At 48.3% G+C, this 23213-nt stretch overlaps 1 long non-coding RNA gene across 2 annotated transcripts; it reads right to left on the bottom strand.

Annotated features, from left to right (window-relative positions):
- Window positions 1-4949: 4949 nt before the first annotated feature.
- LOC100858322 lies at window positions 4950-22892 on the bottom strand. 2 transcript variants are annotated; one of them, XR_006931020.1, is made up of 3 exons: window positions 22678-22892; window positions 11915-18594; window positions 4950-11790 (listed from the first exon to the last, which is right to left on the bottom strand). It is a non-coding gene; the product is annotated as an uncharacterized LOC100858322 (long non-coding RNA). The 2 variants fall into 2 exon arrangements; XR_001468364.4 differs by lacking the exon at window positions 22678-22892 and adding an exon at window positions 22334-22429 and having other exon boundaries at window positions 12587-18594.
- Window positions 22893-23213: the final 321 nt, after the last annotated feature.

Here is a 23213-nt window from a genome sequence, read left to right as displayed (position 1 = left end):
ATTATTGTACGGTAGGGTTGATTAGAAGGCACAGGTAGGAAGGGGTGCTAATGGAGCAGCCCAGCTCCATCAGCCATCCTCCCAGCTGGATCCTGACAACCTGAAGGGGAAGCTGGGTTCCTTCTAGCAGGACCCAATCCCCTTCCCCTCCCTCCTGCCCCACACTGACATTCCCTCACCATCACAACAGCCGGGAGGTGCTTGGCTGGGGCTCTGCTCAGGGCCTGGTCCCAAAAGCAGCACGTGCAGGGAGGAAGGGCTTTGAAGGCAGACAGCCTCAGGTGTGAGTGCTGACTGCAGACATTCCTGCAAAGCAGGGCCAGGAGATTTGTTACCTGGAGAGGGCTGATGCCTGACGAGTGATGTCTTCATCAAGCTGTCCAAGTGGGGGTTATCCCGCCCACAGGCAGCTTCTGCCTCACCAGGGCCATGAGCCCACATGCAAAAGGCTTTTTTTCCCCCCAGTATTTCTCTGATTTCCAGACCTGTTTGCAGCAGAGCTGGGAGATCATGTTTGAGTATGCTGCGGTAAAGTGCAAAAGCCCAAAGGAAGGCCTGGAACTTTTCAGCTCTCATAGCCAAAGATGCAGCCCAAAACATGGCACCTTCACTGCCAATAGAAGAAAGCCCACACACCAGTGCTGAGAGGTTGCCACCGATCCCAGAGGAGGTCTGGACACTGGAAGGATAACAGCTACGCTACCTCATCAAGGTACTGGCATGGCCAGGTGATGGGGACTCCAGGTGCATGGCTCACAAACAAGAAGGCAGGAAGACTGACGACCTCACTTCTTCTCTAGAAGATGTAAGATCAGAGGGGCTTTCCACAGGACATGACCCCCTCTCAGTGCCATGACCAGAGACTCAAGTAATCCAGAGGACCCTCGGGGATCACACAACTCTGCCACTGCCAGACTCACCACAGGCCATACAGAGGGGTTAAAAGGCTCCACATATGGCTCTCATTGCTCTTCCTTTTATCCTGGTCATGCCCAGCAGGCAAAGAAGAGCTGGAGGAGGTGAGGAGGAAGGGGGTGGGTGAGGGTTAAACTGGGGGGGGAAGGCAGGGAAATAGCCTGGCCATGGCTTTTCAGCACAGCCAGCAAGGAGGCTGCCTTGCCTGCCTCGGGGGACTATTAGGGGACTATGGTGACTTTCATCTCCAGGTCACCAGTTCAAATCTGGTCCAAGGCAGGGACAACAAAGGTATTATGTGAAATTAATTGCTAGTCTCAAGTCCAATTCCTAGTACATGTGTGTCCATTTTGGACAAACTTGCTCCAGCCAAAAACCACTCAGAAACCAGAGCAGCAATGAGAGATGAAGCTCCTGCCTCACCCCCAAATGGAAACCTGCCTTCAGCAAAGGTCAGCATGATCAAACGGCACTTGTACCTCTGGAAATTGGGAGAATGGGACTGTTCCCACACCACACATGCTTCCATAGAAATAATTTCAAGATGCATCTTGGATTCACATACCCTGAGACAATAATTCAGAGCAACAAGTAACCCCTGATGCAAAGCCGGAATCCTTCTTCTCCAAAGAAAAAGGAGATAACAGGATGGAGTTTGTCTGGGGGATGCACAGGGCAGAGGTCGTCTTCTTGTTCTGATTTTGCACAGACATCAGCACAGCAGCTCCGAGTCCATCAGTGCAGGCAGAAGCACAGATGGACTACCCCACTCACTGCTTTAAGCCATAACAGGGCTGCACTGCTTCAGGCCCTTGGGGTGGATTTAGTACTCTCAGTTTTAAGGTGAATAAAAACATATGAGAGAAAACTACTCATTGAGGTGTTTAAAAACAGCTCAATAAAGTATTTTTATTATATTTGGTATTCATGGAAAATAGAGCTGCTGTAACAGAACAGGGGACTACTGGACATAAAAGAGAAGGTCCACAGCAAATTGCCCACATGCCAGACCAGCAGCCTGCACCTCTTGGGTGCCTCCAAACCATATGTGGGACTGGGGAAAAGCACCAGGAACCTGCCTTCTGTTCATGGGGTGTCTTGGTGGCTGCCAGAAAGCAGAAGGTGATTTTGGAGCCTTTCTGGGCAGCACGCTCCCATGGAAGAGCCAAGCACGGACTTCAAGAACTCACAACAGTCATAGTCCACCTCCAAATTGGGCCACACAGACTCTGCCCCACACCAGGGGCTGTTCTCCAGCCATGAGGATGGACTCACCTCTCACCTGTGAGGAACACCAGCTCCCTCATGCTAACCAGAAGCATTACCTTGCTTAACTCCTCAGTTGAAGATGACAGCAGACGCTCTCAGCTGAGAAACATTTCTTGCCTGCAGAGTTACAATCGCATCTCCCTTCTCCCAATTAGAAGCGGATCTGCCTCCTTCAGGCAGCGGTTCACTCTGCTCATACAACCCACCTCATATTGGTTTCCATTTAAAAAATAAAAGATAGCCTTTCCTGAGCTGCTTATTGCTGCTTGCGCTGACAATAACTCCGGGGAAATTGGTCGTTGCCGCTGCTGCTGACCATTAGCACACTGACCCGCTTTGACTTTGCCATCATCAGCGTTGAATATCAAATCAGTGATTAACGACCTCCAGTAATGACCCTGCCAGAAGGATCCCAGCGTTTCTCCAAGTAGGGACCCCCTGAACTGGATCATTACAGGAACTTGTCGTTTGTCAGCAATTTAAAAGCTGATAAGTCAGCAGTGTACACTCAGAGATGAGACTCTGCTGGTCTCCTTGATACGCCTGCTGTAGTTTTCTTTCTTCACAGGCAGAGACACAGAATTCATACGGTTGTGGCAATCTTGTTTGGTAGCTGCATCAGAGAGAACAGCACAAGGACTGTCCCTTGCTTGCTCCCTCACCCCTTCCCCCAGAGCATCTGTTGTTGACCATCTAAGGTTTTGTGATTAAAAAAAGAAAAACAACACTTGTTACCAGTTATAGCTCAAGGACACGACCAAAAAATGCATCAGAGGCAAGATATCTACCCAAACCAAATACCCACCCATCCCTTGGATACTTTCACAAGGGCTTTCTAAGGAGCTCCTTGGAGTTGCATCAAGCAGGTGAGCCATGCTCAGAAGCACCTTAGAAGCTGCAAGTGCTTCATAGTTCTAGCAGGAAAAGGGGAATGGAAGAAGGATCCTCAGTTACAAGGCTACTGCCAGTGCCTGGCATTGCAGCAAGGCTGTACAATGCCTGCTGCACTCCCTCCTCCTACAGAAAAGGAAACTATGGGTGGGAAAGACTTCAAGGGCTCCAGCTGAGACACTGAAGGTACAATAGGGTCAGGCACCGTGGGTCAGTTTGGCCAAAAAAGGAAAACATCCAGGATTTTCAGCAACACGAAAACAAAATAAACAACAGTCTCCACCAGCACATGTATTTGCATCGTTCCAGTCTAATTTCTGTCAGAGGATAGGATAAATTTAGGTTTGCTGGACCTCGTTTGAGACACGACCTCTCTGTAACTCAGCACAGGGCTGACACTGGCAAGCAGAAGATCCCATTTCCTTCGGGCCCATCTATCACTACTGTGAACAAGGGCTGCAACAAGCATGCTCCAGGAGGACAGAAGCTATCTCATCTACAAGATGAAGACTGTCACTCATATCAGCACTGCCAGCACCCTCAGAGCCACCCTGAAGAAAGCTGCTCTCCTGCCAACCCCTTTCCTCCACGCAGCACTGATACAGAGCTCCATACCACTGTTCACATAGCAGCAACTAGAGCTACCCAAGCTCGAGTAGGCATCCTCACCTTAAGATATTGATGAGCTACACCTCATTCGGAGACTCTAGAGACTCTTCCTTCCAGCACACAGCATTCCTGGAAGCCATACAGGCAGCTCCACAGCTGCAAGCAAGGAGGGGGCAGTGCCACAACAGTACCATCCCCACCTTCTGCAGCCTCCCCATCTTCCAGCTCACTCATTGCCCAAGCAGCACAGCAGGAGAACTGCAGCTCTCATTTACCAGGAGCTGCCAGCAATCCCTGCCAATGACCCTTCTCCTACCTGCAGTGAACAACTTCCTTCCACGTAAAAATCATTTCTTCAAAGCAACTTCAGTTGACCCACTACATTCCTATTCTCAGCTCCATTATAGGTGCTTTCTTCCCCTTCTATATTGTTATTTTTTAATCTTTCCACTTGCTTTACAGCAGGGAACCCATAACTAAAACTTGTCCCTTTTAGGCAACAGGAATTTCCTTTGCCAGCTTCCCTTTAGTAAGTTCAGTGAGGAACCAGCACCCTCCAAGGACCCAATCAGGGCTTCTTATCAATTAGAGCAAATGGCACCCAGCTGAGCCTGTCTCCCGGTTGGGACCCATTAGCAGTCAATTAAGACAACCTCAAGCACTGCCATTCTCCTTGTTAGAGCTCTGTCTCTCTATTGGTGCACGCAGAACCCTCTGGAGGCTGTGTAGAGTTGCCATGTAGTTGTCTATCCATTGTATGGCTGGAAAGCCATGGATAACAATAATGACCCTTACAAGCAGGCTGTGTTCTTAGGGAACTCCGTGCATAGCTGTTCTGCCGGTGTTTGAGCTATGCCATCAGCTTTGTCTCACGTCCCTTCCTGTTTTCTGAGCTTTGGGAACTGTGGGGTGCTGTCTTGCAGATCTCATTTGCTCTTGGTGCCATCAGGCTGGGGATCGGTCCTGAAGCCTTCTGCTACCTGCCAAGTCCCGTATCTCACTGACTGGTTAGACCTGGATCGGCTTTTGAAGGGCATTTCTTGTTTGTTTGATGCAGTCACATAGGTGAGAAAGCACATAACGGTGACCCTACACGTGGGAAACAAAAGAGCTCGATATATTCGTACGGAGGCTGTGGGGCAGGAGCTGTGCCTTGCTCTGCTGTGCAGCCCCAAACGAGCCGAGGCTGCCAGGGAGCAGCACACATTCCTTCCTTGCTCTCCTCTGCGATTTATTTCTATGCCACACATCTCCAAACAGCATGCTAACTTTTGGTCTAGTTTTAATACATACATTAAAATATCCGTGTCTGCCTTTCCATGTGTATATAAAAGCAGAGGGACAGGGAAAGGGAAATTATTCAGACGACCTGGCAACTCAAAGCCAGCCAGAAGGCATTACTTCTCCCATGTTTCTGAAAATAGCCGGTGCACGTTTGACTTCAAAGTAATAAACAATGCAGACATTTTTCAGCCGTATTTATATCCCTATAGGAGGACACAGCAGAACAGTGGGTTAGTGAACGAGTTTCTCTCTTTGCTGCTCGGATGAAGCTGAAGTGATACTTCCAAAGAAACCCATCCATTCTCAGGCACAGATCACTTTCTCCTCTCCTCTCTGCAGCTCCAGGTGCTTCAGGGAATTCATCTACAGATGTCCGAAGCGCTGGGCTTTCTGGCTCTGCCTGGTGTATGGATGCCATCTGTCTCCAGTGTCTGGCATAATTTATTTCCAATTTTCAAGGTGTTTGAACTGATGATACTAATTTATGTCCAGTGCCTTAGACACGTAGAGATTCTAGCGGGGACTGCTGTGATCAGTCTGCTATTTAAGCCTGAAAGTATTATGTTTGTATTTCAAGATCAACCGAGTTAGGCCTGAAGCCTCTAATGGACCACCTTGTACCACTGCCTTTGTGAGCAACCTCCTCATTAAGCATTTACTCTGCAGTCCCACGTGCCAGACATCCCACCAGCGTGGGCACTGCAGCTGCTGAAGGAGCAGCATCTTCGAGAAGCTGCGTCCTAGAAGTCAACCAGATTGTCATCCAGCCTGGCTGTAGGAAAACACAATCCATACATAAGCATTCCTTCCATCTGTATAGGCGGGAGAAGGAATAATTCTGCCCTTCTTGGGTGGAAGGTAGACTATTATTTGTAGTCGTTTCATTAAAGATTTCAAAAAGGAAACCTTCACTTCTTGCTGAATAGCAGCGATTTCTAGGAAGAATCTGGCCAAAGAGACGGATGAAAATGCATTGCAGCGTTCCTCCAAAGGGAAGAAACAGGTGAAGGGGCCATTGGACGGTCACCACATCAAAGCAGCGCTGGACCCTTTGTCGTGCCCATGAATAAGGCTCACTTTGTCCTCCTAAAAGCAGGTCCTGGGCGGAGGATGGCTGCATCGATTCCCCACCACTGCTTTCAAGGGCTGCAGCAAAACCAATCAACTTGATGTCATCGACGGCTTTTGAGACATTGACTCAGGATCTCTGGAAGGCAAAGGGGACAATGCAACCTGGAAAGTCCTCCTTCCTTTCAGCCTGCCCTCACTTCCCCTCGCCTTGTTCTCCCTCTCCTCTTTATTAAGCCGCTTTTGTGAGCTTTCACCCATTCTCTCCAATAGTGAAAAGTAGGAGCGAGAGAATCCCCACCTCCTTTTTTTATCATCCTTTTTCAAAGTGCTGCGTGCAACGGAGCTCAGGGCTTTCAGGGTCCCCAACACGCTGCTTTGTTGCTGCCCCAGCATTGTGCTTCCCAGGGCAGTGCAGGTGCAGCAGGGTTTTGTCCGGGTGTTAAACATGGGCTAATTAGCAGGAGGGAGGGGAACGCGGATTGTGGCTGCTGCATTCCTTACACAGAGGCACTCAGGTTGCAAACCCATAGTGCAGGGACCGGGGCACAAACCACCACATGTTGCTGGAAACAGAGCGAGAAGGCAACAGGAGCTGAGCATTGGGCAGCCCTTGGGGTCCTCCAACCTCACGTTTGTGAGGCTGTGAAGCACAAAAGGCCGTACAAAATCTGTGAAGGAGGAGTTCCAGAAAAGCAGGCAGGTATTTTTGCACCTACGCTAAGTCTCAGATGAGGCCAAACTTGCTACATAACTGCAGTTCAGACAAAAAAGAACCAAAAATCCCATATTGTGCTTCCTGCATCAAATGAAGGGCAGTTGCACATTTGTGGGAGTTTTCCTCAAAGGTTTTCAGGCAACATAAAACATTCCTGGCAGTGTTTTCAGCTGTGTCCCAGAGACACTTAATTCTGTACTTAATTCAGGTTTAATAGGCCGCGATTATATTAAACAAATTCCAGCTGAACTGATTATTTAATACACAGTTACACCTCTTTAACAGCCACGCAATTGACTGTTACACCTCAATAAATGTACGTTTCTCATCCAACGCCTGGCATTTTATTACACGTCCCACGATCTGCCTTTGCAAATCTCAGACCTCCAAAGCCCTGCTGGGGGTCAGCCCAGCCACAGTCCACAATGGCAGCGGGATGGCACACAACAGCTGCTGGTGGCTCATGGCAGATAAACACGCCTCCCTTCCCATCTCCTGCATGGTTTTGGGGATGCAGGAGGGGCTGGTTTGGTTTTAGGGATGCAGGAGGATTCCTCACATCCCATTGAAGAGCTCAGTGGCAGCAGAGCAGCTGCATCCATCCACCCCAGCGCTGGCCTCCCCTCAGGAAGTCAGAGATCATTCTGCTCTCAACAGGCTGTAAAGAGTTTAAAGCTTCGAGAGGTTCTAGAAATGGATAATCTGGATTTGATGCTTGCAAATTCAGAGTCCTGTGCCCGTTGGTGCTCTCGGTTCACCCAGATCTATTTTTGTTTCCCCCTCTTATGACCCTGCAGCTCCTCTGAAGCATCTTTATGGCAGCACCGTCAGGCAGCAAGATGATCAGAAAACATACAAAGAAGTTGCTTCCAAAAGCTGCATCCCTTCGCAACCCAGCGATCTGAGCAACAAGCTGTGATTAAAAGCACATTTGTTGCCATCTGACAACTGCACAACAGACACATGCAGACTGTGCTCTGAGCTGTTTAAGCTAACGAGTCGCTCAGCATCTCAGAAGGCAGCGTCAAAATAAAACCGATACATACCAGCGTTTAATTACTTTCTGGTGGTACTACAAACAAAGTGGGTTTTTAGGAGATGCATCTCACAGAGGCTTTTATCCGAGCAGCCGCAGAAACCGTGAGCAGTGCCACGGTTCTGTCCTTCAGCCCAAATTACAGGGTGCACAGTAACTAATGGGTCTGATCCGTGGGTCACTGTAAGGCCAGCGAGCCTGAAAACATAGATGTCATTGGAAAAGAAGAAAAGGAGCAGAAAGGGTGCTTTTCTCTCTTTAGTGCTGCCTACCCTTTCAGAATGAAAGACACACCCCTTCACATTGCTGGCTGTGGGAGCCAAGCTTTCCCACTCACTGCAGCCCGCTGAAGCTGGTAGTTATAAATGCTCAAGAGCTAATAAACACTTCCCAGGGCTTAGCACTGTAGAGCCACACGGTAAGGAATAGACAATTCTTTGTTATCATCATACATGGCCCCTTCCTTCAAATGCTCTGACGCTGCTTCTCAGGCAATCCATCAGCCTTCTTTTGCCAACACGCTACAGCCCACCTATGTGCAATAAAAGCTGTTTTTTTCCCCCCACTCCATATCCTCGTGATGGCTTTATTTGCAACGTGCACGTGCAGAAAGGAAGTGCAAATCTTGCATTTCTGAGAAATAGTTATTTCTGTGAGCAGATACTCCTCAGTGCAAGTGGAGAAGTCTCGCCCTCGTCCAGCCAGCACAGCCTGTATTTGCTCTATATTTCCCTGATACTGTCACAGCTCTGCACCATTCCATCATATGGTAGAGGTATTAATTCACTATTTCCTGCATTATACAATCCCCACTTCCTTTCCAGTTTTCTCACTCTAATGATGCTGTAATAAAAAACAGAGGTAATAATGAAATTGGAAAATAGCGTAATTTCTAGCTGGCAAAGGGAGTTGCTGGAAGGGAGTGCAGCTCTGGAAGCTGCTGTGCTTCTAGCTTATTAGATGAGGGTTTTGAACAGCGTTTGAATGACTACTTGGGAACTGCCTCAACAACCTGCCAAAGCAGCACTAGTGGATCCCAAAAATAACAGACACGGGGCTGACGGTCAAAGCCAGGTAGAGAAAAGGATGCATGGGCCAAAGGCGATTATACTCAATATTGACAAAGAAATCCGCTCAAATAGGGCCTCTAATGAGGTTAAGTGGAAATTGTTTTGTGCTCCAAACCAAAGAGGGCTTCAACATGCAGCCTATTTTGCTTTTCTTCGGGGAAAAATCGCTCCTGACTGCACGTGAACAAACAGGATCTGAATCAGGACGCTAAAATGAAGTTTTAACGAGCAATTTGGAGATAACATTTCAGCACACCCACAGACACACCTTCCCCATATGTTCTGCCCCTCAGCTGATTTTCAACACTTCATTCATGCACCTAGGACAATTCGTTATACAGATGCATTTTCCCAAAAGGAACCCTCACGATGTGGTTCGAGATACTGATCATCTGGCTGGCTTCAGCTTCCAGAACTCCTAATACCAGGGGAAATAGCAATTCAAAAGCTGCATGCTCCTGGGAAACACAGGAATATCCTTCAAACCTTATTTCTGGGCTGAGTTTGCCAACGGAGAAGTTCTTCAGGTAATCTGAAATACAATGGGCTGGTTCGAGCTCTGGGCAGCGGGTATCTGAAAGCTGCAGAGATTGGCACAGATATCAGGATATCATTGAGAGCACAGCATTTGCAAATTGAAAGAAAACCTGGGCATTTCTCATCCATCAGAACTCTTCAGCCACATGAGGGAGATGGTAATTTGGACGCTCTTCCCAATCGCAATGAAGAAATACACTCCTGCTCCTACCACACATTGTGAATGCAAGAAGGGAAACCACATGTGATGTCTATAGAATGAGTGTTCTGACCCTCCCAGTCAGCTCACCTTGGCTTTTCCATAGGCTGCAAGTCAGGTATGGAGGTGGTTTCCTTTGCTATGTGGGCAGAGATAGGCAGCTGTCAACTGATAGTATCAAGTTGCATAATTAGCTTTCAATTTGTATGCCCTCCCAGAGAGCGTATAGTAGGGGAATCAAATACATCTGAGGGTAAAACAATGGCTGTAGGGACGTACAGAACATATAGTCCTCTCCCTTATCTATAGCTCCCTCTACTCTGCAAGCACAGTGGCAGCCTGCATTCATCTGTGCAGGACTGACCTCTGGAAGCAGCATGTGCTGCTTCCTTCCTCTGCACTTATCCTTCACCCTCCCTATGCAGAGGGAAAGGGTCCTGCATCCTTGTGTGCGCGGCCACCACTTTGCATGGATACACGAGCAATATTAAATTCGATCATAGCAGTAAATTATCTCCGTGCCATTGTCCTTCCAGCATCCCCGCCTGCTCACCAGAGCACTGGCTGCAAACAGGAGAAGGATCTCTCCTCCATCCTGACATCCATTTGTTCCATTGCAGGAATGGTCAGCTGGCTCTTTATTGGCCCTATAGATGCCTTTTTTAACAGCAGTGACCAACACAAAATTTGTTGCTGGGATTTCACTAGGCTTTGTGCACAAAGCCCGCCTGGATTCCCCATTTTGCCATGCCAGGATTTCCTGAATTTAAGATTCAACTTATAGCTGGCAAGAGCTTTGTGTTGTTTTGGGTGGCAGGAATGCACTCGATGTCCATTTACACACTGGATTAACTGGCCTGAAGCTCAGTAAAGACAAGGGAGCCAGCATGGAAAAAGCCCCAAACAGAGCCAATGTTCATCCAGACTGATTTCAGTGCAGTGCCTGTTCATATTGAGGCTTAGTGGATAAAGAAGACACAAAATGGAGATGAGCTCCACAGGAGCTTGAACAGCCCTAGGACAACACTTGGATGCAAAGACCAAAATGGGGATTTAACAGGGATAGCCAGGAGGTCAGCCTGGATCATAATAACCACAGCCAATATTCAGCATTGCTGTTCAAATCTAGAAACTGTGGGAAACCCTTAGAAACTTCTCCCCAGGGTACCTCCATTAGTTACCTAGAAACCCAGACTGGGTTTTACAAGCACAAAGTATGTTGGGAGGCATGCTTGCCTCATCTGCTTTCAAAAAAGGAGCTATTCTCCCCTTTTCCCCACACCCAGCCATTTCATTAGCTGAGAACTATTTATGGGCTTTAACCCTCCCTCCTTTCTTCTTTGCAGCCTGGATTTCCAAGCCTCAAGAACATCCCAGCTCCTTTCACTTCCAGCTTTACGGTTTCACCCAGAAGTAATGTGCACAAGCTTCTGGTATCTACAGGACTTTCTGTCCTGCCTTGGTTGGACTTGATGATCTTTGAGGTCTTTTCCAACCTGAGTGATTCTATGTTCTATCTCTGCAGGCTGAGCCCTTTGAGAACCCTGCCTGAGAGCTGGCCTTTCCCTGGGGCTGATTGGCTGTGGGGGTAGGGAAACGCCACCAAACTCACTGGAATTAAATTCCAGACCATAATTGAAGCCAGGGAGTCTTTCAGTTGATTGTCCTTGCCTTTTGTCTGCAACCTTGCTGGGCTTTCTTTGCAGTGTGTTTCGAGCAGGGCTTTCAGATCGCATTCATTTATGGCTTGCAGGAGTAATTTCCCTAAATTCAGCATCTCCTCCACAAAGCAGAGGGGCTCAGTGGCACAGGGGGTGGCGAGTGGAGCAGCCTTTCACCTTTGAAGGCTTTGGCTCAACTCTTTGCTCGGAGTGAATCTGATGGGCTCTGAGCAGCACACCCAGGGGCTGCTTCCCCATCCAACCAGTCCCAGCAAACCCCACAAGGTACCTGCACAGGGGTTCCGCTTCCAGGGAATGGGGACAGGACCTGTGGTTTCACGTTGCCACATCTCTTGTGACGTTGCCCAGGCAAGTGGCAAGCTTGGTGTGAAGATGAAGGCAGTGAAGGTAATGATTCCCTATTTATCTGCTTCTGCTTGGGTTGAATGGTCTTTCTTCTCCAGCTTAAAACGTACTGATCTTATCTCTCTTTGTCATTTTGCTTCTCTCTGTGACAGATGATGCAGCTAGAACTGCAGGGGAAAGAAAAAAAATAGTTTAACAACACTGCAGAATAGACGGGATCATCACTTTAGTTCAGCAGGGGCTCTGCTCTGCATGGAGCTGAGCTGCTGGGGGATTTATTTCTTTAATTACCCTGGAAGGAAGCACAAAGAATTGATTTTGGAGAGAACCCAGGACCCAAAAATCATCTCAAGCTCCTCAGACTGTTCCTGGAGATAAGGCAGAGCTTGGCACTCAGATATATGTTTTTAGAGGGGAGAAGTTTTGACTGTTCCTCCTTATGTTTAACGGTAACCACCAGCTGTGAGTTTCTGCAACCGTCTTCCAGGAAGAACATCACGGACAAAAACACAGCTTCAGAGATGAAGGCATAGCAGTTTGTGAAAGTTTAGCAAGTGTCTGCCAACAGGAGAGCAGAGTTTTTAAATTTATCTAAAATGTGGTCTACTTAGGGCTCTGAAGTACATGTAAATGGTTTGTGTGTATAAAGAAGAAATGTTCTGGTTTGGTTACAAGCAGAGATGGGATCCCTGGGAGCTCTCAAAGATAATGTCTCCTTCCAGGAACAGCAGACCCACCAGTACTTCCGAATTTCCATAGAATGGCTTGGAAGGGACCTTAAAAGCTCACCCAGCTCCAACCAGCTGCCATGGGATGGTTGCCCCACGCCAGATCAGGCTGCCCAGGGTGCCATCCAACTTGGCTTTGAGCACGTCTAGGGATTGGGTTGTTGGATATAGACAACCCTGAGCCAACCAGCATGACCAGGAGGTCTGTGGTTTGGAGGCTCTCAAACAGACTTACCATGGCGATGAAGACATCCACTGGGGCTGAACAAGGAGCGAGTTGTCCCCGCAGCGCTCATCGCTGCTGTTTCCCAAGAAGGCAGAGACCACCATGGCTGTCAAACAGGCAGGATCTGCTATTTTCCCTTTAGGTATTTTTTTTTCCCCCTTCACAGAGTTCAAAAACAAATAGAAGGCCCTTTGCACCTGGTGAGGAACGGCTGTTTGTTTAGACAGCCAAATGAAGTCATCGCTGAGAAACGATGCCCTCACACACCCTTTAATACTCACTTGCCAGAAACCATAATGGAGTGAAATGACCCATTGCCATCCACAGCTGTCTGATACAAGCAGGAATGCTTCTGCCACGGCTCCATCCCTTCTAACCATACAAAAGAAAACTGTCCTTATCGCTGTCATTTCACACACACAAAAAAAATAATAATAAAAAAAGAAAGGTGGAAATTTCTGCCTAATTTCCCTTGCAGTCTGCCCTGAAAACCTCGCAGTGAAGGCCACGGCACCAGGATGGCACTAACGCCCAATGGAGCTGCCCTAAAGGAGCTCCATGCTGCAACACCATTCTGCTCCTCAAGACAAAGGGAAAACAAAGCATTTTTAATTTGTGCTTTAAAACAGTGGCTCCTAATATCCAGACCATTAACTTGGCTACGAGGCTCTCACAGCAAAACTTGTTACACACCACGTGCTTTGAGTCATTAAAACATATTAAACACGATTAATTGTGATGCCTTGCTATTATACCACTTGGAGACTCGCCACAAGCCCACTTCTACCCAACCTGGATTACAATGCAAACCTTACAGGCATTTTAAACATCTCGTACAAAATTCATGAAGGTGACAAGGAACCCGCCTACGTTTCCAACATCTGAGGGGCTGGAGAGCCTTGCCCCCAAACCCGGCTCAGCCCCACCATCCAAGCCCCTCCTTGAGCCCAGATGATTACCGTGCTCTATATGCGCCTTCCTCCTAATGAATATAGGCTTACGGACACCTCATGCATTATTTACCAAGGTGTGCTTATTATGATTGCAATGATTTAAGGCAGTTTGTTACAGGCACAGCTCTGAGTGATTGCGATCGATGGAAGAAACAAGAACAAGCCAATCTGCATGGAACAACAGTGCTGGCCCCTGGGGGCTGTGCTTCCCTCGTTAACCCTTCCCAAACTGGCAAAAAATGAGGAGAGCACTTCTTTTGACAGATGCAGATTACAAGATGGAGGTGTCCTCCCCCACTTCTGCCTGGGGGTGAGGGGTCACGCAGCTCTCGCAGTGCTTTTTGGGGCTAGAATCCCTCCTGCTGGCACAGCAGTCCCCGTGGCATTTAATGAGTACATTGTATGTGCCTAGAGTCTGCTCATAAGCATGTGTCATACTTCCAGGCCTCGCAGAGAGCTTCTCTCTTCTCACCGGTGTAGACCCAGAATACCTTTAGCTGCTCACTGTGGAGGTCCCAGGTTCAGTAGAAGGACAATGAAGGAAGACTCATAGGATATCCCGAGTTGGAAGGCATCCATAAGGTAGCAGATACGAGGCAGCTGCTGGAGACAAGTAGCAGGACACCAATCCCTGTATGGGAACGAGAAGGAGGAAGGGAGAGGGATGCAGAGCAGTTTGTCACCTCCTAGGTTTAAAGACTGAGAGGCCCCAGCTCTTCCCACCTGCTGCCTCCTAACATATGGAATTACAGTACAGCATTTGCTCCACGTGCCCTGAGTGCCAGACCAGCCCTCAGAAGCACTCAGCGTGACATGCTGATGTTGCCGTAATGTCCAACCAGAATAGCGTGAGATCTCAAGTCCCAGGAAGTGACAGCTCTGACTCCTTATCCTCACAGCACGAGGAAGGCGGTTTGAGGACAACAGGTGAGCTCTAGATTTACCCCAGAGCTCCTCACACAAGGTGAGCCCAGAGATGCACTGAGGACACAACTGACCTCAGCTCGGTACCTTTGCATGGGAGCTTTGGACGGGACCCGGCGCACAGGAAACATATTCATTACTCCAAAGGGGAAGCAAACAGGATGTCTGGACAAAGCACCAAATAAAAGGCTAATGACACAAATGGATATTTAATACAATGACTTCCTCTGATTATCCTATAAGGAAACACTTCAAATGCTGTCCATTTTGTACATCCTGCATCACTGCACAACGCTTCAGAAGCTGGGAGGGAATTTTCCACACCGTGCACTTGGCAAGGTGGGCTCTGCTCTTACCTGCAGAGAGGAGAAGGCATGCAGAGCGGGATGCTCTACCAAGCAGCAGGACCTTTCCTTCCCATCATTGCTTTTTTTTCCCTTCTGCCTTGTCCCCAAAGCAGCAGGAGCTGCGGATGGGATCAGTACTGGGATCCGAGCATGTAGGTGAAACCCTTAGGCTCAGTCTCTCCAGGACCACCCCACAGGCTGAGCCATCCTCAGGACGTTCTGTGCTGGGGGGGGGGTCACTGTGCAAACAGAATTTAGCCAAAGACCCTGTTTAGATTAAGCCAGGACAGGATTTCATTAGCTCAGTGCTTATTCTACACGCTGCTGTTGATCTCTCTGGAGAAAAGACAACTGAAGCCTTTTGCTTTACAGCAAGATGGGAAGGACGAAAGGAGAAGAGAACAAAATAATTAGTTAAAAAAAAAAAACCCTCTTTCTAGAAAGAGTCACAGTGACCTGATGAGTGCTCTGCATTAAACTAAATCCAACCCAAAAGAACTGGCAAGGAGGCCAAAGAGAGCAACATGTACAAGAACTAAGGTTATGTGCTTTGCTGCTGGAGAGAGAAGCCTGAAAACTCTCAGAAAATGACTTTGTATTTCTCTTTGATGCTGCCAAAAAATCAAGTGACAATTGAGATCTGTAGGGTTACTGAACTGTACAATCACAGTGCCATTAGGAACACAAAGCTGAATGATTGAGCAAAGTTCCTCTCTAGTTTAGACTTACAGGTTTTGCTGGCAGATATTTCACTCCAGTGCCTAGCCAGCACTTTGTTTAAAGAAAGTCTTGGTTAATATTTTGATTACGTTAATAAACATTATTAGGCAAACTTGCCTCTACCCTGCAAAGGAAGACCTTGCAAAAATCAGAAGAGAAAGTTTGACGGTGCTAGAAATTCTCAGGCAAAGAAATAAGCAGGAGAAAAAGGATGCTAATCCTCTCAGCGGCCTTTAACTATGTAAATGAAATCAAAGATATAAATAAAATAAAGACTAATTAACAAATGCAATAACGGGCTATTTTTAAGACACTGTCCTTCCCTTAAAGGAAAGCAGTGGTCTGGGGATGAAGAGAAATATTTTCTGTCACCTTTCGAGTCCGACTTGCAGCAACTCATGCACTGCTCGTTGGGATCATTCTGCCAAAATTAATATATAAGTAAAATCCTCTTCTTTATTTCTTAGCAGCGTCCCTGGGGCAAAACTTGTTTTCCTAGCGTGATAAAGATGCTTCAACCTGTGAAGCCATCACTGATAGCAATTAAATTTGGGTGTCTTCGGACACAGTGTGAATTATTGTTGTTATTGTATCAGAGATGCTACAGGAGTTTTCCACCCAGCCACGAGCTGTGCCTAAGCTCAAGGGAAAGGACTCATTCAATCCCTTCGTTGCTGCACAGCTGCTTTAGGAAAGAAGCCAGTTAGCGTTCCATTCCAGCCAAGAAAAATCATTTTTAGGGATGAGATAAGACAGAATTTGATCCTATGTTTACAGCTCCCTTCGCAACCAAGGCCAAGCTAACAGACCTGTGGGAAAGCCTTGTTGTCCCACAGAGCATAGGTACCACCAAGAAGACGGTCTGCCCTAAAGGGCCAACATCCTTCCCCAATGCCTTCCCTAGAGCAATGCAAGGGATTAACTGACCTCATTATTTGATAGCTCAGAGCTCCCTATTGATTCCCACATACTAAGAAATTACAGTTAGTTGCAATCAGTTTTACAGTGGGGCAAAACTGCTGACAGCCAATTTAGCAGCCAGAGGGAAGACTCACACTCCTGTTACCTTCTCAAGCAGATCGACAGCAAGAGAAAAACTGAGCTGCAAAACCAAAGACCACCTTCTTTGAGATTGAGGGTTATCTTCTCCCACAAGAGCTCCAGCTTCTATTGTATTCTCTAGTCAAAGAAATCAACTCCCCTTCCTTCCCTGATGAGCCATTTCAGTAGGCTGATGCTCATTAACATCCACCTCCAGCTGCAAGCAGCTCAGCAGCAGAGGAGGTTAAGTGTCACTGGAGCTGAGCAGCAAGATTGGACCTGCCCTTCTCCAGCTGCATCCGTTGTGCTCTTGGGGCTGGGCCAGGCTCAAGACAGAGGATCTGACGGGGTGGAAAAGGAAATTCTGTGCATTCCTCATCCGTTGCCTACATGCCAAGTGAAATGCAGTGATGAGCAGCCAGACCGGAGCGCTTGTCTGAGCCTTCGTTCGAGCTGTACAAATTGCAATGAGCTCGAAGCAAAGTCATTGAGTCCGGTCCAGAGAAGTCAGGCTGCCAGGGCTGTGAAATCCTTCGCCCTCCAGTGCTAGTGCAGCAGGTGAAACTTTAGGAGGGGCATAAATCCTGGGTACGCCCTCCCAAGCCTGAAATCTGGCTTAGGAAAAACACCTGCCCTGAAATGTTCTGAGCATGTGAATTTAATTTTCTTTGACCTTTTCATCTCTTCTTAGCCAGGCACAAAAATACTCTCCTCAGAAGAATTCCTGCCTGGAAATGATGGCCCTTTTTTTCCCCAAGGCCTTTGAAAAAGAACAAGTAGCTTGTCTCTTAGCAGTCTGCTGCAGCAAACAAGCAGCGCTACCACTAATTTCTCCCTGCTGCTTGTGAAATAACCCCTGTTTTTGTCAGTCTGTTTCCTTAGAGGGTTTGTGGCCCTGCTGTTTGCACCATTTGGGACCTGCTTCAAGCCACAGGGCAGGTGAGCGACCTGGGTGACTTGGTAGTCACTGCTGAAGTGTCCCATCTGCTTCAGTGTCCACGTGCTTCATATATTCATGCAGCCTAAGTGGCTTTTGGTGTTTAAACTCACCTGCCCCCATACCTTATTTCAGCTGGATGCAGTTTCCTCAGCATCCTTCATTACCCATCCCTTAATGCAATCTCCTACAGCGTTGGTCTCCGCTCAGTGCTGATTCGTGCCAAAACAACTTCCAAACTCGAAGCCACGTTCTCCAGACCTAACCAGCCAACGTAAAGCAATGGGATAAACCTCACCAACAGTTCTGTGTTCCTTGGGGAGAGAGGAAACTTCCCCAGAGAGGAGAATGCTCACAGGTGCAGGACATGGTGCTCCCAGGGTGTTGGTACAAGTGCTGGTCTTTTGCTAAGGGACAAGGGATCACAACCCCCAGCTTTCCTTCCACGTTTCTTCCCAGAAAGCACTGGTGATTCAGGAGGAGCCTTTGTAGCACGCTTTGTAGTTGAGGGTAAACAAACGCACTACTTTTAAAACAGTTTTGCAAACAGGACTACAACGCATGGATCAAACCCAATGTCCTGAAAGGGTTTATGCAGCCCCGTGTCCTGTGCTCCTGTTCCTTTGACCTTGCGTTCCTAACACGAACACATACCACACGTTTTTCAAAAAGCAACCAGCAAAATGGGATATTTCACTGCATTTGATCCTCCCTGGGAGAGATGAGAAGAGAAACTCTTAATGCACGCTAATCCCATCACCAGGGCACTGATGAAAGATATTTGGGATCACAGCACCTGCAAGGGATAGGGAAACCTACGGACCCCTCACGGTTCCCACCCCAGCAGCGGCTGCCTGTCAGAGGTTGGTAAAACAATTCTCAAATATAATTTTCCCACCATAAATAAGTCCATAGCAAGGCTCAATCACGACGACAAAGCAAGCAGCACCGTCATTCTGCACCATTGCATGTCTGTGTCCCGCAGGTCACATCAGGCAGGGCAGCGGCCCAGCGCTCTAGGTGATGGTCAGTAAGTGCACACGTGTTGGGTCACATCCCCTCCTCAGCAGAATCCCTCGTGCCTCAGAAAACAGCCTGCAAAAACACAGGAGATGATTTGCTTCCATGAGAGCTTCATCAGCCTCTTGTTTGCGGGAGAATAAACCCTCTAAAAAAAAATGGAATTAATCATTCTTTTAGCCCGTATAGGCACAGTCTAGATGAAGGGTGATACTTTAATGGGAGGAAGAGAGTCAGGCAGCAATTTCCATCCCGAGGCTGGGGCAGGTGGCAGCCACGGGACTATGTGCAGACTTGTTCTCATGTTTGTCCTTTGACCCGCTCCCCTCCGCAGCCCAGCCTTGTTCACCGGCATCTCCTGTTTCCATTAACCCTCAGAGGATGTGAGGAGAGATCAGTGTTGGGACTTTATGCATGGGATGTGCGACAAACAGCATGGGGAGAGTGGGGACAGTGCTTATGAATTAGGAAGAACTGAGAAAGCCACCCAGTGTGGGCTTGATCCCAAAGAACCTGCAACTGCTGGAGGCTTCCCATGTCCCAGAGCTTAAATCTGAGAACTCAAAAGCAAAGGGAAAATACCCTCCTGCTGTCAGTCACTCCATGTGATCTGTGTCATTCCTGGCCAAACAGATCTTGACTGCCCAGCCATGAGCCAAGCCTGGGAATGTCCAAATAAATCATATCATCATATTATCATAGAATCATAGAAGGGCTCGGATTGGAAGAGACCGTAAAGACCGCCCAGCTCCAACCCCATTGCTATGGGCTGGTTGCCCCCACCAGCTCAGGCTGCCATCTATCAATGGCAACAAAAGAAATTTCACCTTGCAGTGCAGCCAAGTGCAAGGCATCGGGCCTTGGCTTGGAGAAATCCCACTGCCCATTTTACAAGATAAATGCTGACACTGAACCTCATTACAAGTTGCTGCATGGTTGTTCGGGATGGATGGATAGACAGACAGACTGTACCTCCCTCTGGTCCATGCGTGCTTCAGCCCAGCTGCACTCAGCCTGCCTTATAGAAGGTATATTTGTCATCAAAGGCACCTTAGCGATGGCAAGGCACACAGATTTATCATTAATCCTGCCAGGCCGGGTTCAGCCTCCCCACCCTGTGCCTGGGAATTACCAAGTGCCACAAAGAACAAATTGAGGATTAAAAGGACCCCGCAACGTCCTGCTTTGCTGCTGGCCCTGGGGACGGAGCCGTCCCCTTCTCTTTGTCTCTGATCTGGGTTTGGCAGGTGGTGAGCCCCTCCCTGCCTCCCCGCCTGCATCAGGCGGCTTGATGAATATCCATCTAATTGGAATTAGGGATTCTCCAGACCAGCCCTCCAACTGGAGAAATTAGCTAGTTTATTCCAATAAAGATGCTAATATGGGAGGCTTTGTGAAGGGCGAGAAATTCTCATTGTCATTCAGAGGCAATTTGTAGCGGATTTGAAACCTTTGAAAAGGTGATGTGCTGGTGGCTGGGTTTGTATAATACCCGTCCCGAAATTCACAGCTGGGCATTCTTCCCCCTCCATATGCTCAGTGCTGCCCAATTTGTATTCCCCCCACACGAAGGCACCGGAGCGGAGCAGTGAGCGGCACTGAAGGTCCCAGGAAGGGGCACCCCTTGGGCACCCCCAGCTTCTTGGAACTCCTTTCTCGTTTCCAAGGCTTGGTCTATGGCTTGGCCATCACGTTATTCTAATTAACTGTTATCCCTGCAATCTCTCTTCTAGCTGTAGCCTTCTGAAATGAAGACTGCACACGATGGAGTCTTGCACATAGCACCCAGAGGGACTGAATTATCCAGAGAGGGGTGGGTTCTCCAAACTGTCAGGCAGATGATGCTTGAGGGACCTTCTGGCCAGACCTGGCTCCAGTGCAATGGTTGCTGCGGGAAGCCTAACCAGCGTGGTTAGAATGAAACACTTCAGCAAAGTGCAACCTAAATTCACATCAAACCCAAATGCTTCCCCAGGCTGCCCTTCACAGATTGCTTTAGGGAACGTCATGATAGCAAATGTTTCTGTAATCTCACAGCAGCCTGGAAATGGAGGTAGAGCTCCGTGTCACAGCGAGGGACCGCTTTTGCTGAGGGAGCATCCTCTTGCCACTGTCTTTACATCTTGAGATGTAATGTTGAGGGATGACAGCAGAAGCTGTCGGCAGCTGGGGCTGCTCCCAGAAGCCCACCTGACTCCTGTCCGTCTCTGTATCTCTGTAACTTCAGTTCAGTGAGCATGGTGGTGATGAGTTGATGGCTGGACTTAATGATCATTCCCAACCTTAATGATTCTCTGATTTATCTGTGCACAGCCTGGCACTGAAATTAACAATTCCTTCGTTAAATCCATATAACCAACAGGGGTTGCTCAACTTTAAATGTCCCTCTCAGCCAGGTATTTTACCATGTGCCTAAATTTGAGCGTGAGATGGCCACTCTGAAGGCAAGGGACAACAGGAGAGGGAGGAGGAATGCTTCTGCTCAGGGTCCTGTCCTTGGATCAAAGCCCCACTGAGGTCAGAGCCCACAGGTTGCTGGCAAGGACACTGGCAGACAAGCCATGTGCCCACATGCAGCTTTCAGCAGCAGTGGTGGGGCAGAATTACAAATCCTGTGCTGGACCGTGTCCTAAATATTTTCTCTAGGAATACCTGGCAACAGCAATGACTTGTGGTGTTTCTCAGTCACCGTGCCGTGCGCTCGCTGCTCGGGCTGCAGTTGAACCGCTATCATTTTTTTCTGATGCTTAAAGCAAATGTCAGATTCAAAGTAAGAGAAGAGTCTTAATATATGGCCACGAGGAAGAAAAAAGAGAAAACAGGCTTGGTCCCCAGCCAGGGCAGCTGATACACCAGGGAGGTTTTGCTTGGCTGTGCAGACTGTCCTGCCGCAGGTCTCTGGTGTGACAAGGGTGCAGATGAGGGTTGTATGGGAGAGCAGCATTGGCTGAGCTCTATGCTATGCTCTGAAACAAGCTAAATTGAACTCTTAAAACCCCCTGAGTAGGGATTACAGAATCTGGTTGTGATCACAAAGCGCTACAGAATTGTAACTGTACACTTCTTTTCTTATCTCACTTGTAATGTTGATCTGAATTTTAATGAAAATGGGGAAAAAATGTTTCTCAGACATTTTGGCCAGCACCGAAGCAATGTTTTGCATTATCTACCCAGAAAGAATAGCTCGATTAGCACAATAGCTTTTTTTAACCTCTCGAAAATTGGAGTAAAAATGCTGTTTTATTTTCCTGTTTCCAGTTGGCTTCATTTCCTACATGGGGCTCAGAACCGGAGAGTTTTCCCTTTCCCCTGGCCCTTCGCTAGGATGGGGCCATGGTACCTTCCTCCCGAATGCAAGAGGGAAAGGAGCTGAGAGGCATCAGTTTCCCCAGAATGCCTCAAATAGGCAATCATATGGTGCTGTGGTCCCTGCCTCTGGAATCAAACAGGCGTGGAGGTGCATCCACCCAAGGGACACCAGTCTGCACCGGTTACTTCTCTCCCTTTCTCCTCTCTCCCTCCCTTCCAGGGCCCCCATAGCTTTCCTTTGTGCCTCCTCTATGATGAAAGGAGGCAGTCATTGATTGGATTAATAATTCAGAGTCTAATCTCACGGGCTGGTGTTCACAGCTCGTCAGGTGGCAATCTTTCATCTCAAGATCAGGATCAGCCAGATCCTGGAGAGGTCAGGGAGGAGAGCTGCAGCACGGAAATAACATATCCAGGTGACTTTTGTGGAAATGGAAAAGAAAATGGAAAAATTGTGTGTCCCACACTCTCCGTTGCCCCCACAGCTCAACCCAATGATACCTACAGCCCCTTGAAGATGACTTCCATGAGTCTCCCGCTCCAACATGCCACCATTTCCAATGTCACCTGCACCCTGCGGCTCCCAGGACACCACCTGCCTGCTGATCTTGCGCTGCCACTCAGTTTCTCCCAGGGCCAGGCTCCTCCTTTAACTGCCAACTCGGTCACGTTGCTTTAATGGTTTGTGGAAGGACAAAGTTTACCAGCACTATTCGCTTGGTTTAGTTTGCGGCCAAGCAGATCCTTGTGCAGGGAGAAGGATAAATTCATGAGAAGCACAGCACTAAATTGGGCATTCCTGGGACAGGCAGAGAAGGGAAGCCTGAACATCGTGCCTTTAATTCTCACCTGGCTGGAATTCACACACCGGGAGCTGATTCATACCGATGCTGTTGAAGCCTATCAATAAGACCAACAGTCCATTCTTCACGGAGTCCTCTTCTCCCACAGCATCTCCCCACCACACGTAGGGCAGAGCTGCACCCCAGAACCAGCGCCTTTACACCTCCGCCTGCACTCTGCACCACGCCGCCGCACGGGGCACAGAAAACAAGGTCAAAGACACGCACCTTGCACTTGGAACTGGAGGTGCCAACTGCTATTGCGATGCCAAACATTAACGGCGTGCTGATAAGAGCTGGGGGAAGTGGCCGCGGGGACTTCTGAGAGACCTCCGAGGTTTTGTGCCGGTTCCCAGCCCTGGCAGAAGCAGCCCTGCCTGTGCTACAGCATCCAGACCCCACAGCATTCAGAGCTGCAAAGTAATTTGCAAATAAGTATGACAGAAGGAAATGGTTCATTCTATAGCTGATAACATATCTGGTATACATCAGCCTTTCCCCCAGCCTTTTCTCTGTTCTTGCTTTAACAATTCATCCTCAAAC

Source organism: Gallus gallus, chromosome 10, assembly GCF_016699485.2.
Source record: "Gallus gallus isolate bGalGal1 chromosome 10, bGalGal1.mat.broiler.GRCg7b, whole genome shotgun sequence".
NCBI lineage: Eukaryota > Metazoa > Chordata > Aves > Galliformes > Phasianidae > Gallus > Gallus gallus.
This window is presented reverse-complemented; position numbering and strand designations above follow the sequence as displayed.